This window comes from Bos taurus, chromosome 2, assembly GCF_002263795.3.
Source record: "Bos taurus isolate L1 Dominette 01449 registration number 42190680 breed Hereford chromosome 2, ARS-UCD2.0, whole genome shotgun sequence".
NCBI lineage: Eukaryota > Metazoa > Chordata > Mammalia > Artiodactyla > Bovidae > Bos > Bos taurus.
Window position 1 is genome coordinate 130,341,447 of NC_037329.1, and position 16,696 is coordinate 130,358,142.

General features: G+C 40.0%; 1 protein-coding gene across 8 annotated transcripts in view; it reads right to left on the reverse strand.

Moving 5' to 3' along the window:
- Positions 1-16,696, reverse strand: part of ZBTB40 (zinc finger and BTB domain containing 40) — a 78,332-nt gene that overhangs the window by 45,747 nt on the left and 15,889 nt on the right. For 6 of the 8 annotated variants that reach the window (XM_059875365.1, XM_024975817.2, XM_005203209.5 and 3 more), the window contains exons 2-3: positions 5,909-6,000; positions 2,901-2,951 (exon numbers count right to left, since the gene is read on the reverse strand). The exons of 1 other annotated variant lie outside the window; for it this stretch is intronic. The gene's annotated coding sequence lies outside the window, so the exon portion shown is untranslated. The remainder of the gene's footprint in view (positions 1-2,900; positions 2,952-5,908; positions 6,001-16,696) is intronic. One more of the 8 variants, XM_005203210.5, reaches the window with a different exon arrangement.

Consider the following 16,696-nt stretch of genomic DNA (forward strand, 5'->3'; position numbering starts at 1 on the left):
ACTGTGGCATAGGAGCTAACTGACTTGCTGAAATAGTAGTAGCAGCAGGAATAGGTCCGGAATATCTCCTGATTCTTGAGGAAAACAGAAAAAAAAAAAATTTGTAAGACTTAGAACAGGCAAAAGTAGGAGCTATCTTTAGAGAAAAAAAAAGGGAGCTAATTCTGAAAATCTTTAAATTATTTTAATATCTGAGAAAAAAAGTCAAAACAGAATTTGATTTGCAAATAAAACAAAGTAAAAACTACCAAACATGATGTGGTTTTTCTAAAGAACAAATGATATTAAGAGAATGTGATTTTCTTCCTAAGGCAAGAAATAGGCTCTATGGATTATAATACATCGAAAGTAATACAGACATAAATCTGTTTAAACAAACATATTAATAAAGAACAAGTTACTAGGATTATATTTTTAGGATAAACTAAAACTTATTTAAAATGTTGCTTTGGAAGTCATTCTTCTGGTCATTTTTGGTCAGTCTTTCATTAGATTAAAAAATACAGAGAGCCACCAATGATCCAGAGGGAGGTATTTTGAGCATGAACTACAGGATTTTTGTGGTCAGTTATTTCATATTTTTGTAAACAACTGAATTAGATAAGAAAATAATAAAATAACTGTAATAGAAAAAGGAACTGAGCAGGGTTTAAAAAATTGAACCAATTTATGTCTATTTCAGTAGACACTAAAAACATGGTTATAAACTTGAGCAAGAAAAGGAGAATGGGGATAGTTAAGGCAGAATGAATTCAAGGGTGATCAAAGGTTACTTAATGAATATGAGTTGGTAAAGTTGAAAGTTTACTGAGATTAATAGGAATACTAATTAAGGAAAGACTTTTGGCCAAATGGCACACTGAGCTGATGTAAATGGACCTTTTCCTCCCACTTCACACACAGAAACGCTAGATAAAACATAACAAAAATGCTTTTAACATATATAGTCAAACTTAAAAAAAAAAAAAAGGAAATCCCCAGGCACCTGAAATGAAAGTAACATCAAAATCAAAGCTGGAACAGTAAGGGGGATTTGAGACCATGGTGGCCCGTAGGGTTTTAAACTCCAAATCAGAACTCAGGCTTGGAGGAGAAAGCACTAACGCTCACGTGGAGGTCGGAAATGCAGCTTCAGGCAGGTGGAATTTAGGGGAGTCGGAACTGAGACCCTCGCACAAAGCCCAGAGCCTCAAATACCTATTCCTCCTTGATTTGCAGTCTGAAAAGTCTCACTGGCTCAGGGAAATGGCAATAAAAGTTGCTAATTATCTGGTCTTGAATAGTGGAAAAGGCACTCACAAGAAATCTAAAATGTAGGCCTATGACAGAAAGGGTGAAGGATCCAAATTTACATTCTGTATCACACAAGAGTCTTGAGCTGAGAAATTTACACAAAATCTGGTCTTTGACATGTGGGAGAAAAAAACCAGAATACTTTCATAACCCAGAGCACAGAGATACACAGGGAAAAAGAAAAACAGACAGAAAAGATGACAAACCATATGAGGAAGACCTGAATGTGAAAGGTAGATTTATAAAAGCTACAGTAAAAGATATCAAACGGTATCTTTGAAGCAGGAGTAGGGAAACTTCTTAAACACTGCCCCAAAAGCTTTAAAAAAAAAATGAATTTGACTATATTGATATTAAAGGTTTTTGTCAAAGAACTCTCGTCTATAGACATGATGAACAGACAAGAGACAAATGGTAGAACCAGGAGATGTTCGCAAAGCTTAAAGACAACAAGGAATTAATTACTACAATATACAAGAAATTCCTGGAAACCTTGAGTAAAAAAAATTCAATGGGGAGAAAGATGGCCAAATGATGTAACTGAGCAATTCAGAAGAGAAGCTTACTTAACTGGCTAACAAGTAATAGTAGTTGCTGTAATAGCAGTAAAGGCAGTAATATTTATTATACATTCAGGGAGTACTTATTATATTCAGGAATATGCTTTACATATATTAACTCATTTTATCCTCTTAACAACCTAATGATGCAGATGCTATTATTATTCCCTCTTACTCATGAGGAGACTAAGGCCCAGAGACAGTAAGTAATCTCTCTAAGGTCTTACAGTAACAAATAGTAGAACACAGAATTGAACCCAGGGTAAAACTGGTGGTATATAAATTCATATAGCTCTTCTGGAAAAAACTGCTGCTAATATTTAGTGAAATTTACTGTGCATGTATGCCCTGTGCCCTAAGAATCATATCCCTGGATACATTTTCTTCAAAAATTCTCACACAGGTCCATAAGAAAACATTGCCAGAAAGACCACTGAGCCATTGTTTTTGGTAGCAGGGAAACAGGAGGTAATTTAGACGTCAATCATTAAAAGAATTTAGTGATATGCAGATAGATATGTAGAATGTATGGGATTTCCAGGTGGTGCTAGTGCTAAAAAACCTGCCTGCCAACACAGGAGACATAAGAGATGTAGATTTGATCCTTGAATTGGGATCCCTGAATTTGATCCCTGAAATGGCAATCCATTCCAGTATGCTTGGCTGGAAAATTCCATGGAGAGAGAGGAGCCTGGCAGGCTACAGTCCATGGGCCACAAAGAGTCGGACATGACTGACTGAGCATGCACACACATGCAGAATATATACTACACAATAGACAGCATTAGAAAGAAGCAAACAACTAGCTATTAGACAGAATAAATACCCAGGTGAGTGGAAAAAATTACAAACAGAACAAGACCTAGAGCGTAATACCATGTATGTGAGTCAAAAACACATAATCAAAACAATAAATGAGATAAAGTTGCACTGCAGCCAAAGACATTATTTCAAATACATTAGAGGGGCTGCTGAAAACGGGAGGGAAATGGGAGTAGGGGTTGGAGGTTAGGGAGGGAAAAAAAAATCAAACACGAAGAGCCTTACCAAGACAGACAGATGTAGAGTGTCACAGATGAGGAGGATTTCTGTACACCCCTAAAAGGCAAACAGTAAAAACAACAAGTCACATGAGGAAATGAACTGCCATATGGAAAGACGTGAGATGCGGGAAAGAGCCCAAACGGCACCCCAAGAACGGAAAACCCTAAAAACTACACAACACTATGGAAACACCATCAACTGTTTAGTTTTAATAAACAGGCAAAATGAAGGGAAGTCATAAAGAAAGAAAAAGATAATATGAAAAAAGAAAAGGCAGATGTGAAAAAGAACCAAAAGAACTTCTAGGAACGGAAGTTAAGTCACTGAAATTCACCCATCAATGAATTAAACAGATTAGATAAAGCTAAACAGAAAATTGCCAACATCTGCTAGGTCATGGAAAAAGCAAGAGAGTTCCAGAAAAACATCTATTTCTGCTTTATTGACTATGCCAAAGCCTTTGACTGTGTATTTCTGCTTTATTGACTACGCCAAAGCCTTTGACTGTGTGGATCACAATCAACTGTGGAAAATTCTGAAAGAGACGGGAATACCAGACAACCTGACCTGCCTCTTGAAAAACCTATATGCAGGTCTGGAAGCAACGGTTAGAACTAGACATGGAACAACAGACTGGTTCCAAATAGGAAAAGGAGTACGTCAAGGCTGTATATTGTCACCCTGCTTATTTAACTTATATGCAGAGGACATCATGAGAAACGCTGGACTGGAAGAAGCACAAGCTGGAATCAAGATTACTAGAAATATCAATAACCTCAGCTATGCAGATGACACCACCCTTATGGCAGAAAGTGAAGAGGAACTAAAAAGCCTCTTGAGGAAAGTGAAAGAGGAGAGTGAAAAAGTTGGCTTAAAGCTCAACATTCAGAAAACGAAGATCATGGCATCTGGTCCCATCACTTCATGGCAAATAGATGCGGAAACAGTGGAAACAGTGTCAGACTTTATTTTTCTGGGCTCCAAAATCACTGCAGATGGTGACTGCAGCCATGAAATTAAAAGACGCTTACTCCTTGGAAGGAAAGTTATGACCAACTTAGATAGCATATTCAAAAGCAGAGACATTACTTTGCCAACAAAGGTCCATCTAGTCAAGGCTATGGTTTTTCCAGTAGTCATGTATGGATGTGAAAGGTGGACTGTGAAGAAAGCCTAGCACTGAAGAACTGATGCTTATGAACTGTGGTGTTGGAGAAGACTCTTGAGAATCCCTTGGACTGCAAGGAGATCCAACCAGTCCATCCTAAAGGAGATCAGTCCTGGGTGTTTTTTGGAAGGACTGATGTTGAAGCTGAAACTCCAGTATTTTGGCCACCTCATGTGAAGAGTTGACTCATTGGAAAAGACCCTGATGCTGGGGGGGATTGGGGGCAGGAGGAGAAGGGGACGACAGAGGATGAGATGGCTGGATGGCATCACTGACTCCATGGACGTGAGTTTGGGTGAACTCCGGGAGTTGGTGATGGACAGGGAGGCCTGGCATGCTGCGATTCATGGGGTCGCAAAGCATCAGACACGACTGAGCGACTGAACTGAACTGAAAGAGAAAATTACTGATTAGGAAAAGAAGTGTGAGAAAATGACTCAGAAGGTAGCAAAGTTAAAAAAAAAATCCAACAACCAAAAAACAGAAATACGAAAGAGGTTAAAGGACATGGAAAGTGAATAGGAAGGTGTCACATGCATCTAAACAGAAGTTCCTGGCAGGAATACAGAGGAACGTGTGGGAGAAGCGATCTGAATGTGTAATTCCTGAGACTGTTCAAGAATTAAAGTCAGATGTGAGTCTTTAGAATAAAAACTTGAAAATATCAACAACACGGAGAAAAGGAAATTGTAAGCAAACCAAAAGAAAAGATTATTAACAGGAGAGTGACAAGTTGGCTGATACAGACTTCTCATTAATAACAACAGATATCAGAATAAAATGGAGTTAACAGTTTCAAATATTACGGAAAATAAAATTAACCATGTATCTATATACAGATCGAACTAAAATCACCTTCAAAGGTAAGAGGCTCAGAGAAAGAATTACGGTAAGAAGGATACTGCACGGGAAAGGAGGTACTGAATTTAAGACAAAACACCAAGAAGCAAAGAAACTGCTCAACATATTCTTTAGCTGCTAAGTCACTCCAGTTGTGTCCGACTCTGTGCGACCCCATAGACGGCAGCCCACCATCCCTGGGATTCTCCAGGCAAGAACACTGGAGTGGGTTGCCGGTTCCTTCTCCAATTCTTTAGCTGCTAAAAGTTAAAACCAGAAAGACTGATAACACCGAATATGCTAGGATGTGGAATGCCTAGAACTCGTATACATTACAGGTGAAGGTAAAAAATGTTACAACTGCATTGAAGAACTGTGTGGAGGTTTCTTATAATAAAGAATTAACCACTGATACAAGTAATGACATGGATAAACCCTAAAAATAGTAAGTTAAATCAAAGAAGCCAGACATAAAAGGGTACATATATATGACCCAATCTATAGGAAACAGACATAGAGGCAAAACTGATCGACAGTGACAGAAACCAGAGAGCAGCTGCAGAGGTTGTGGGGCTGGTGTGGGGGAAGGGAATTAAACAGAAAGAGACACGAGGAAACTTTCCCAGGGAATGGAAATGTTCTATGTCTTATTTTGGGTGGTGGTTAAAGAGTAGGTATTGGTCAAAAACTCTTCAAGTAGAATTCATGATACTGTGTGTTAATTCTATCTCAATAAAAAAGAAATTAAGAAATGTGTTGGCATACCTAAAATACACCAGCTATTTAAAAACAGATAGGGAAGGGGAGGTTAAAAATGAAGTAGAATAATGACAACCACAGGAGCCACCACTTTCTACATGCTTCTCATGTGCCAGGTGCTGTTCTGAATGCTTTGCATCTGTTAATTCATTTAGTCTTTTCAACAACTCTGTAAAGTTGGTACTCTTTATCATCCTCATTTTATATGTAAGAAACTGTAGCCCAGGGAGGTTATATAACTTACCTAAGGTCACACAACTAGCACGTGGCAGATCTGGGCTCCAAACTCAGGCAGTCTGGCTCCACGGTCTACATTCACAAAAATCCACAGTCTCTCTGAAATGAAAAATCAGTAAGAACATGGAAGATCAGAGAAGAAGAATGAGAGTTAGAACTCTCTAAGGGCCAAGGGGATGACAAAAACAATGATTAACTTTAGCCCTAGGCTTAAGTGAAGGATGGATGTTAATAGGTAAGGAAATAAGGGAATAAAACCTGAACAAATATTTGCAAATAAGAGACGTAAAAATGAATTAAGAAAATGTGATTACTACAATAGTAAGTGGGCTTCCTTGGTGGCTCAGTGGTAGAGTATCCGCCTGCAATGCAGGAGACCCAGTTTTGATCCCCGGGTTGGGAAGATTCCCCTGGAGGAGGGAATGGCATCCCACTCCATTATTCTTGCCTGGAGAATCCCATGGACAGAGGAGCCCAGTGGGCTACAGTCCATGGGGTCTCGAAGAGTCAGACATGACCGAAACGACTGATTAGACACAATGGCGAGTAGAGAAGGGGGAAAGAATGGCAAAGCAAGTGTGGTAAACAGACAGCAACTTACGATGGCAGAAATAAGCCCAAATGTATTAGTGATCACAGTGAAGAAGCAGATTAAACTTCCTTCTTAAGGCAGAAACTCTCTGATTGGAGTCTTTAAAAAAAAACACAGGCATACGTTGCTTATCAGAGAATTAATGTGTGGGTGTGTTTACACTTAAAACAGTGCCTAGCACACAGTAAAGACTACATGTGTTAGCTGCGTTATTACTAGCAAGACAGACTGAACTTTCCTCATTAAATAGTTTTGAAACTACCCATCTGACATGACAGCTAAAGTACATATCTGTACATAAACAATTAAACTATATAATCTTTGTAGATCACTTTCAAGTACAGAATACTGTTATTAAATAATGTAATATATAGTCATCAGGGATACACTAGGGGCTACTGACGTGTATATAGGGAGAGGCTGAACTATACTGCCAACCTCACAAGTAAAATGTAAAAGCCTTTAACATGTATTTCACTGTTTCCTCCTGCCTCCGCTTGCAAGGAAGTCAAATGGAGGGGAGAGAATACAGCACTAAATATAATGCCATCAAAGTGTGCTTTTCGGAGTTAAGAAACTACAGTGGAACACAGAACGCTGAACTGTGTGAGTGAAGTCTTATAGATCCCTGTATAGAGGCAACCTCGGGTATGTTATTAAGTACTTACTGAAATTGCTGGGCTTTGGAAAATTGTCAGAGGTCCCAAGGGAAGAACACTTAAGCAACAAAAAAGCACCAGAGAGATGGATGTTACTCAAAGGAACAATACTAAAGCCTCAAGAAAAGACTCCTGATATAGAAGATACTTGGAAAGAAAACACTTAATTGGCTGAACCAAGTGCTGCATAATGACCCAAAACACAAATGGGAATTCAACACAAAGTAGAAACTAGGCCAGCTTTCTAAAAGAAGCACAAAGAATATTTATTTATTTATTTCAATTTTTATTCTGTCTACTTCCAAAAAAAGGATTTCAAAGTTTGAGAATTCTTCAAGTTACAAAGAAACAACAGTCACACACACAGGGAAAAAAAAAAAAAATGACAACTGAAAAAACACAAGTGAGAGCCAAGTTAGAGCTGGTAAGAAACATGGAACCCCTTCAGTGAACAAGAAAGAATACAACACTAAAGGGAGTTCCCTGGTGGTCCTGCGGCTAAGACTCCAGTCTCTCAGTGCAGGGGCCCATGGGTTCAATCCCTGGTCAGGAAATTAGAGCCCATATGCCGCAACTAAGACCCAGTGCAGCCAACTAAACAAACACTAAAAAAAAAAAAAAAAAAGAATATAACACTAAAGACTTATAGTCTCGATACACATCATTTAATTAAAGTAGATGTTCTGAAATCCACAACTGATGGCAACGTCCTTCGTGAGGCTCAAACCAAGGCCTCCGCTGCCACTGCTGGAGGGGAAGACTCTTCTGTGGCCTCAGGAACCGGACATGCCATTCCCCAATTCACTGCACTTATTTCTCAGTAGGTCTTCAGCCAGCAATACACGTGTCAACCAACAACTATTTATGGGTCAACTGCCTACCATTTACTCAGGCCACTGTTAGGTGCCATGTGGAAGCCAAGTGAAATATAAAACAAGGTCCTTGTCCACAGGGAGTTTATAATAAAGTTGACAGCTTATTTCAACTGGAATGACTGAAAACGGAAGCCTTAAAAAGACTCAATCCACCAGACACAGAAGAGGGAAAGAGAGAAGAGGGGGAAAAAACAGATTGATCTCAGTGAATGAAAAGGAAAAGGGAAGGCCTGGAGTTGGTAAATGCAAGTTAAGTACAATTTCACCAGGCAAGGGTGAGAAGGGACGGAGAATATTCTGGGATCATGTGTGCGTACAGGCAACTGGTACTGCACCCCCAGGAAAGGCCTCCAGGGACTCGTCGTCATTAGGACACGAGCTGCGGTGGGTCTCCATATGTAAGAGGAAATGTGGAGCACCAGACTGCCTAGGCTAGGGAGGCCAGAAAAGGAGCAGGCGAACTTAACCTGCACTGAGGGAGAAGCTTCTGAAAGAGAAACAGCACAACTAAAGCAGAGCTTTTCCAGCGACAGACGGCACGGTCTAAGAGGGAAAAGTGACTAGCAACGGGAAGGAAGAACACGGATGCTATATATATTGTCTAACAGTAAAGAAAGTTCCATGGAACACAAGTTGGACCCATCTCTGCCTGGATTTCTGTATCCCCAATACCCAAGAAAGAAAAGCCATTCTAAGACTTGGTCAAGGTCCTATATTCTGGTTCTCCTAACCATTCTGCACTCTCTTTGGGGAACACCTTTCTCACGGTCTGAGATCTCTCTCTCTGGTCTGGCTCAAAGCAACCTTATCTGCCTAAAGTTCTGCTTTTACTGTTGCTATTGATAATCCCATCTCCAGAATAAAATCTTTATTTCTGTCTCAATTTCTGGGCTCTGCTGGAACCAGAGAGCTGGAAAGGGACCTTGGAGAGCCCTATTTATTGCTTTCAGCAAACACAAGTTCATTACTTTATCTTTCACGTACTCTTGTTGCACGCCCAAATGACCTTAGTTCAATCCCTCCCCTTTCTAATGGAGGAAACTGAGGTCCTGGGAGGCTGAGCTGCTCTTTGATCCAAGTCAGCTTGAACCCCATGGCTATTTAGTATCTCACAAACAACCAGAGTCAGGTGAAATAACAGGCACTCTCAACATAATTAGAGCAAAGATCACACATTCAGAGACAAGAAATGGGGCATTTGCTACACACAAAAAGACGATTTAAAATGTAAGGTATCTAAGGAATCAGCTAAGTTAAAAGAAAACCACTAGCAATTATTTCTGAGAACGCAAGTAGGATTGGTGAGGTTACAGAAGGGTGACTGTAGCTTTTAGCGGGCCCACATTTCTCGAGTTCAAAAGCAGCTGTCATTTGGTCTCTTCTTACACTGAGGGCCTGAAAGGCAGCAATATATAGTGTAAAGGATGGAGATTTTATATTTGACACTCCTGGGTTCATGACAGTATCTTTTTATACATATTGTCATTGCTGTTTCTAATATTATCATCACTACCATCATCAATCCATCCCAAATGCTAGTCTACTACTATTCCAACCTTTCAGCTTTGTGGCAATGCCTGAATGGCCTGTGTGCTTTCCTAAGGCACAATCTGGTTACTGGGAGATCCGGGTGTGGATTTGGAACAGCTCTGAAGAACTGCAGTACAGCAAGTCCCCTACAGTTGAATGAGTTCCATTCCAAGAGCATGTTCACAAGTCCAATTTGTAAGTCCAACAAAGTTAGCCCAGGTACCCAACTAACACAATTGGCTATAATAGAACTGTACTCTAACAGGTTTATAATACTTCTCATACAAATAATACACAACAAACACAAAAAATAAAACATTTTAATCATACAGTACAGTATCTTGAAAAGTGCAGTAGTACTGTACAACAGCTGGCATACAGGGGCATACGTTTGCATCTTTGAAAGTTTGCACCTTGAAGGTTTGCGTGTAGGGGATTTACTGTATGGAAGATTCTAAAGCAGCTGAATCAGGCCTAAGATTCACCTTCGGGGATTTGGGAGGCTGTCGAGTGAGCTCTATGGTACATACCAAGCAGGGATAGGATCTTGCTGTCTACTGGGAACCTCGACACTCCATTTATCTTTGTTTTACAGATGCAGACTAAGGCTCAGGGGTGTCAAATGGCTTGTTGAAGGCCACACAGCTAACAAGGGGCATAAACGAGCCCAGGTCTCTTCAGAAAAACTATTCTCAAGACATAGCTCTTTTCTCTATAATGTGAAGGCCTCTCTGGAGGCCAAGACTTAGCTACCACTTCTGCAGATTATTCTCCCTTCTAAGAGCTCAGTGGCCATTAAGAAGTATAGCTATCAACTCTTGGTTACTTAACAAGGACACTTGCAGCGCCCTGAGGGGAACTGGTTAGTGAGCCCACCACAGCCACTGGCCTGTCAGCTCAGGAGACCGTGTTCTCTAAACTGCCAATGCATGTCTCATGAACAGAGTTAGCTCTGATGGTACCTGCTCTCTCTTTTCATATTTTACCAAATTTCACAAGGATATTATTTATCAAATAACCACAAACAAGAGCTGCTAATAAAGTACCTTACTATGCTTCTAAGCATGTTTTACATGTTACCCTCTTTAATAACTAATAACCCAGCAAGATAGCTAAAGCCAATTTACAATTCAGTTGCAAGAGCTGAGAGGTCAAGCAACAGGGCCAAGTCAGTGGAAGAACTGACATTTTAATCCAGTCTGCCTGAGCCTTTTAAAGCTCGTGCCCTTCTACCCATTAGAACAGTCTCTCAAACTTCAATGTACGTAAGAATCAGCTGGGATCTTGCAAAGAAAAAAAAAGATTCTGATCCAGAAGGCCTAGGATGGGATCTGAATTCTGAATTTCTCATAAGCTCTGAATTGATTCAGATGTTGTTTGCCCAAGGAATCTTCTCTGACTAGCAAAACACTATACTACATTTTTCTCACATCACATTTTTTCACATCTAATTATCAAATATGTTAATGCAACCCTTCATCCTTAAAGAGTTCTAAGTCATCCTCAAAACCTTCCCTTCTGCACCTGCCCTTTTCTCCAGTCAGGACAGCTCTAAGAATAAAACCTGCAAAACATGGAGGATTCTAATAACCTTAGGAGAACAGCTCTGTGGCCTGGAACCAACCCAAACTCCTTTAGAATGCATTCTAGTGACCTGGACTTTCAGGGATAGACAAGCTTCCTTGGCTGCTGCCAAAGTAAATGGAAGTCAAATTGCTCCTGATCTAGAGTGAAGTGATTAACTGAACCTGGCTAAGCCTTGTCATGTCCTGGGATGGTACAGCCAATCCATAAATGCAGGCTGAACGGGACAGAGTGAACAGTTCTGGGCTCATGACACCATGTGTGACCTACTGTGACATTTCCATTCTGACTACTTTGCCCATCTGTCTTCCCCACTGAACCAGACAACTGTGCTTGTCTTCCACAGCCTTCTACTCAAATCCCCTGAAAGCTGTATCAAACAACATTTCAAGGCCTATATTCTCTTTTATGGTATCAAGTCTAAAGATCAAGGCTTAAAAATCTGTGCTGCCTTGACATCTGGTAAAATCAGGAGGGCCTCAAATGTCCTAACCATAAATTCCAATACCCACTTTGCTCCCGTGGACACAGTCCCCTAGCCAAACAATCTTCCTTATCAAAGAGGGCAGGTACTGTTTCTGTTTATTCCTGGGCAGTGGGTTTCAGTTCCCTGCCAGCCCCCAAAATTACTCAAACAAGCCAATCACATCCTCTGGCATAACCGAAAAGCAATCAATTTTTTTTTTTTTTTTTTTTTTTGATACTTACAAGCCTGCCTCCCACAGCCTTGGTTGCTCACTCTGCTCCTGAGTATACCCACTGTGTCCTCCCTGGGCTGTTAGTATAAGTGACTTCTACATGCCGTCAGTCTCATCTGCCAGTGTCCACTGCTGTGCGCTCAGCCATCCACACAACCCTAGGGTAGGAATCCCTCCCTCCTCAACAGGGTGAAGAGGAAGTGATTAAACCATTTTATGTATTTATTTATTTTTTACCCAATCCACTGGTCTTTGCCCTTTTCTCTACCCCTGAACCTCTTAATTGGCAAGGTCATCAACTGCTCTATGACGATAAGGACACCCAGCATTTGTTCTAAGCTCTGTCCACAGGCTTTCCCACTTAATCCCCCTAACATCCCGATGAGGTAGATCTCATTATTATTCCTAACACACAGAGGAAACTAAACTACCCAACAAGGTTATGCAAGACCTTGTCCAAGACCATACAGGTCCGAGCAGAGCTCAAACGCAGACCCACCTGTTCTTAATTACTACCTTAGTCTTGAGAGGATTTCTGGGCTCAATGACACTGTTCCTCAACCCCTCCCACAGGCTGGAAGGTCCAACAGGATCACCTGAATTTGAGACGTCTTGTCTTTTGGTGATCTCTGCTAAAAGATGGATGGAAATTCGTATCTGGGAAAAAGTGAGGTTGGAACAGACCAGCTGGCTTGCCAGGAAGAGACTGACAAGGGACTTCCCCTCGATGGTTTGAATTTCATTTACCAAAGGTCTAGTCTGACTATCAACCGCACAGATACAAACACCCTAGGTCTCAAAGTTAATCAGACTTGGGGAGTTTGGATCAGTTCAGTTTAGTTCAGTTCAATCGCTCTGTCATGTCTGACTCTTTGCAACCCCATGGACTGCAGCACGCCAGGCTTCCCTGTCTATCACCAACTCAGTGGACGTGAGTTTGAGTAAACTCTGAGAGTTTACTCTCATCCTCTATCGTCCCCTTCTTCTCCTGCCTTCTCATCCTCTATCGTCCCCTTCTCCTCCTGCCTTCAGTCCTTCCCAGCATCAGGGTCTTTTCCAATGAGTCAGTTCTTCGCATCAGGTGGCCAAAGTAATGGAGTTTCAGCTTCAGCATCAGTCCTTCCAATGAATATTCAGGACTGATTTCCTTTAGGATGGACTGGTTGGATCTCCTTGCAGTCCAAGGAACTCTCAAGAGTCTTCTCCAATACCACAGTTCAAAGGCATCTGAGAATTTGGATAGCACTGTCTAAACTTACAAGAGAAGAAATATAAATCAGAAAGTCAATTTATTAGTTCACTTATTAGTGAAATATGCCTACTCTTTGCAGTCATCTGTGAAAGAATTACAGCAGTAAGGTCAAGTACAATGAGAAATCCCAGAAGACACTGTATCTCTCAACATCCAGTGGTGGCCTGGCCTATCTGTCTTTGCGATGAAGTAAATGTGTGGCCCCCAGACCAGGCAGGTAGAGTCTGGGGGTCAGAGTCCACTGCATGGCCACTGACATTCTGGCTTGTCCCTTCCACTATCAAGTTCCTGGTTTCTACTGTGGCTCTAGCCTCTGTTCCGATACAGTTGAGCTCAGCTTTGCCTTTGAGGTGACCCTGTGCAGGTATCTAATAGCACTGACCATGGGCTAATTTTTCAGTCTTGTAGAACATAGGGAGTGCCCTCTGGTTGCTCCCACCCACAGGCTTCTCTTCTGATGCTCCAAACCTCTATCCGTAGCAGATCAGAACTACTCCTCCTTCAAGGAGGCTATTCCCAAGGAAGTGCTCAACTTCGAACTCACCCACCTTCTAACTTCTATCTGGGTCATCTGCCTTACACCGCTGAACCAGATTCAGTCCTTACTCCCTTTCCCTTGGTCCACTCACCTCCTCCTTCCTCCCATGCACTTCGTTCACCTATTATTCTGCATTCTTTCAGACCACTCTGCCACAAACCACTAAAACTTAAAAAAAAAAAAAAAAATATATATATATATATATAACAAACACGAATGATTCCTGATCAGAAGGATAATAAAAAATCAGAGAATTTTACAATGAGAATTATCTGTACAGACTATGTAATTCAGCCCTCTCATGTTCCAGGTGAAGAAATGGATAGAAATTCAGTGACCTGCCAAGTCATGTTATCCAGGCAATGGTAGGGTTAGAGCCAGGATCTAGGTTTCTGGGTTTTCAAGCTAGCACATGAACCAAGTACCAGACTCCTAAGTGTATACAGACAGGCCCTCATTGGGCGGGGTGGTGGGGGGGCTTTCTGTGTATCTGACAGACTGGCAGCTGCTAGTAGTAGGTACGTTATTTGGTTTACTGTTTTTTTTCTTCGAATGTTGATTTAAATATCAATCATTGACAGCTCTAACAATGAGAAAATAATTATTCTCAAGCCACAGAACTGTCCAAAAGTATCTCAGGGGATACATAACTGCAAATTTCCCAATCTACTGCCCAAGGGAGAGCTGTAGTAGGGTGGATTTGTGACTTAACAAAAACAAGAAAAAACAAAAAACAAAAAAATTTTAAGTGACTAAGATATTTAAAAGATATATTAATGAATACTTAACTAAGGTCAGGGTGGAGAAGGCCTTTCTATGCATACAAGAAACAATAAAAAATGATCAATAGGTTTGACTACATATAAATGAAAACTTCCAAGAAAATCAGCACTAGCAAAATTAAAACATAAATAAACACTTCATATCACATGAAGTGAAAACTAAGCAGTTAATATTAGAATAGAAAGATGATACAAAAATAAGAAAAATCTCAACATTTATATTTCTTAATGGACAAAGAAAAACAGATAATTCACTAAAGAAATAAACAGTTAACAACCCAACAGACAAGTTCACCCTGATGAACAAAGAAATACAAATTAAAACATTAATACTATTTAGGGGCAATCAATTTGGAAAAGTTTTGCGATGATAGTATTTCAGTGTGAAGCAGTGGTTTTAGACCATGGACTGATTTAGACTTCAGTTTGAAGCCTAACTTGGACACTCAATCAGTGATCCTGGGCAACTCACTTCAATCACTGTGAGCCTCAACATCCCTACAGTTTTGGTGTGAAGACGAAATGAGACAATGCATCTGAAATGTTTTAACAAAGTGCCTGTCAACAGTAAACGCTCAATATGTGTTACCTATTATGATAAAAATAATATTTGCACGTGTAACAGAGGGAAGGAGCAATGAGGCAGGTACCCATACAGTGCTGATGGAAGTTTAAACTGGTAAAAATCTTTTAGGGATGTAATCTAGTAAGTAATCTGCTCATCTAAAGCTATAAAAAATGTCCTTGGAGAGAGCCATGAGAATCTGGGTAGACTGGGGAGAATATACTTTACATGCATTGTTTGAATGTTTTACTGGGAATGTTTTACCAGGATATATTACAGAATATATCTGTAATATAAATCAGCTATATAATTACAGATTAAAAAAAAGAATGAGTCCCATGATATTAGAAGAAAAAAGGTTTTTTTTTTTTAATGTTTATTCCTTTAGACCTACTTCTAGGAATCTATCTATAACGACATACTTAACAATTGGAGATATAATAAAATATTTATGCAGAGCAATAGATTTAATGGTAAAGAAACTAGAAACTTAGATGTATGAGATTTTTAAAGTAAATATGGTATACAGGCATACTATGGAATAGTATGCAGCCATTAAAAATCAGGCTCAGTATATGATACCTATAGATAGCATAAGTAATCAAAGGAAAAGTAAATTGGACTTCATCAAATTTAAAAACTTCTGTGGATCAAAGGGCATGATCATGAAAGTAAAAAGACAACCCACAAAATAGGCACAAATATTCTCAAATCATATATCTGATAAGGGTCTAGTACCCAGAATATATAAACATAGCATATCAGAACAAAGTATCCAGAAGTCATAACAACTCAACAATAAGAGGACAAATAAGCCAATTTTTAAATGGGCAAAGGATTTGCATAGATATCTCTCCAAAGAAGACATACAAAATAGCAAAGAAGCACATGACAAGATGCCCCACATCAGTAGTCACAGAGGAAATGCCAATCAAACCACAACGAGACATCACTGCACACCTGCTGGGATGCTGTGATAAAACAGACAGAAAAGCTAAGCATCGCTGAGGACATGAAGCAACTGCAAACCTTGCACGCTGCTGGCAGGAACGTCCGGCGGTGCTGCCACTGTGAAGGATAGTTTGACAGCTCCTCAAAAAGTTAAAGACAGAGTTCCCAAATGACCTAGCAATCCCACTCCTAGGTATATACCCAAGAGAAACGAAAATATATGTCTATACAAAAACTCGCACACTAATTTTCACTGTAGCAGAATGTAAAACAGCCAAAAAGTGGAGACAACTCAAACGTCCACCAACTGATAACCAAATAAAATTGTGTATAGTTATACAGTGGAATATTATTCAGTCATTAAAAGGAATGGAATACTCATAGTGCTACCAACAGGGGAAAACCTTGAAAACATTATGCTAAGTTGAAGAAGCCAGACACAAGAGGCCAGAGCATGATCCCTTTTCTATATAATGTCTAGAATAGGCAAATCCACAGAGACAGAAAGTAGATCAGAGATTGCTGGAGGCTGGGAGGAGGAAGGATTGGGAAGGGAATGCTAATGGGTGTGGGGGTTCTTTTGGAGTGATGAAAATGATCTAGAATTAGAAAGTGGTGATACTTACACAGGCTTTGAATTGTATACTTTAAAACAGTAAATTGTATGGTATGTGAATTATATCTAAATAAATTTTTTAAATTAGGCTCTTGAAGATTTTTAATAACATGGTGAAATGCTTTCAACATACTAAAAGGAAAAAAAGCAGCA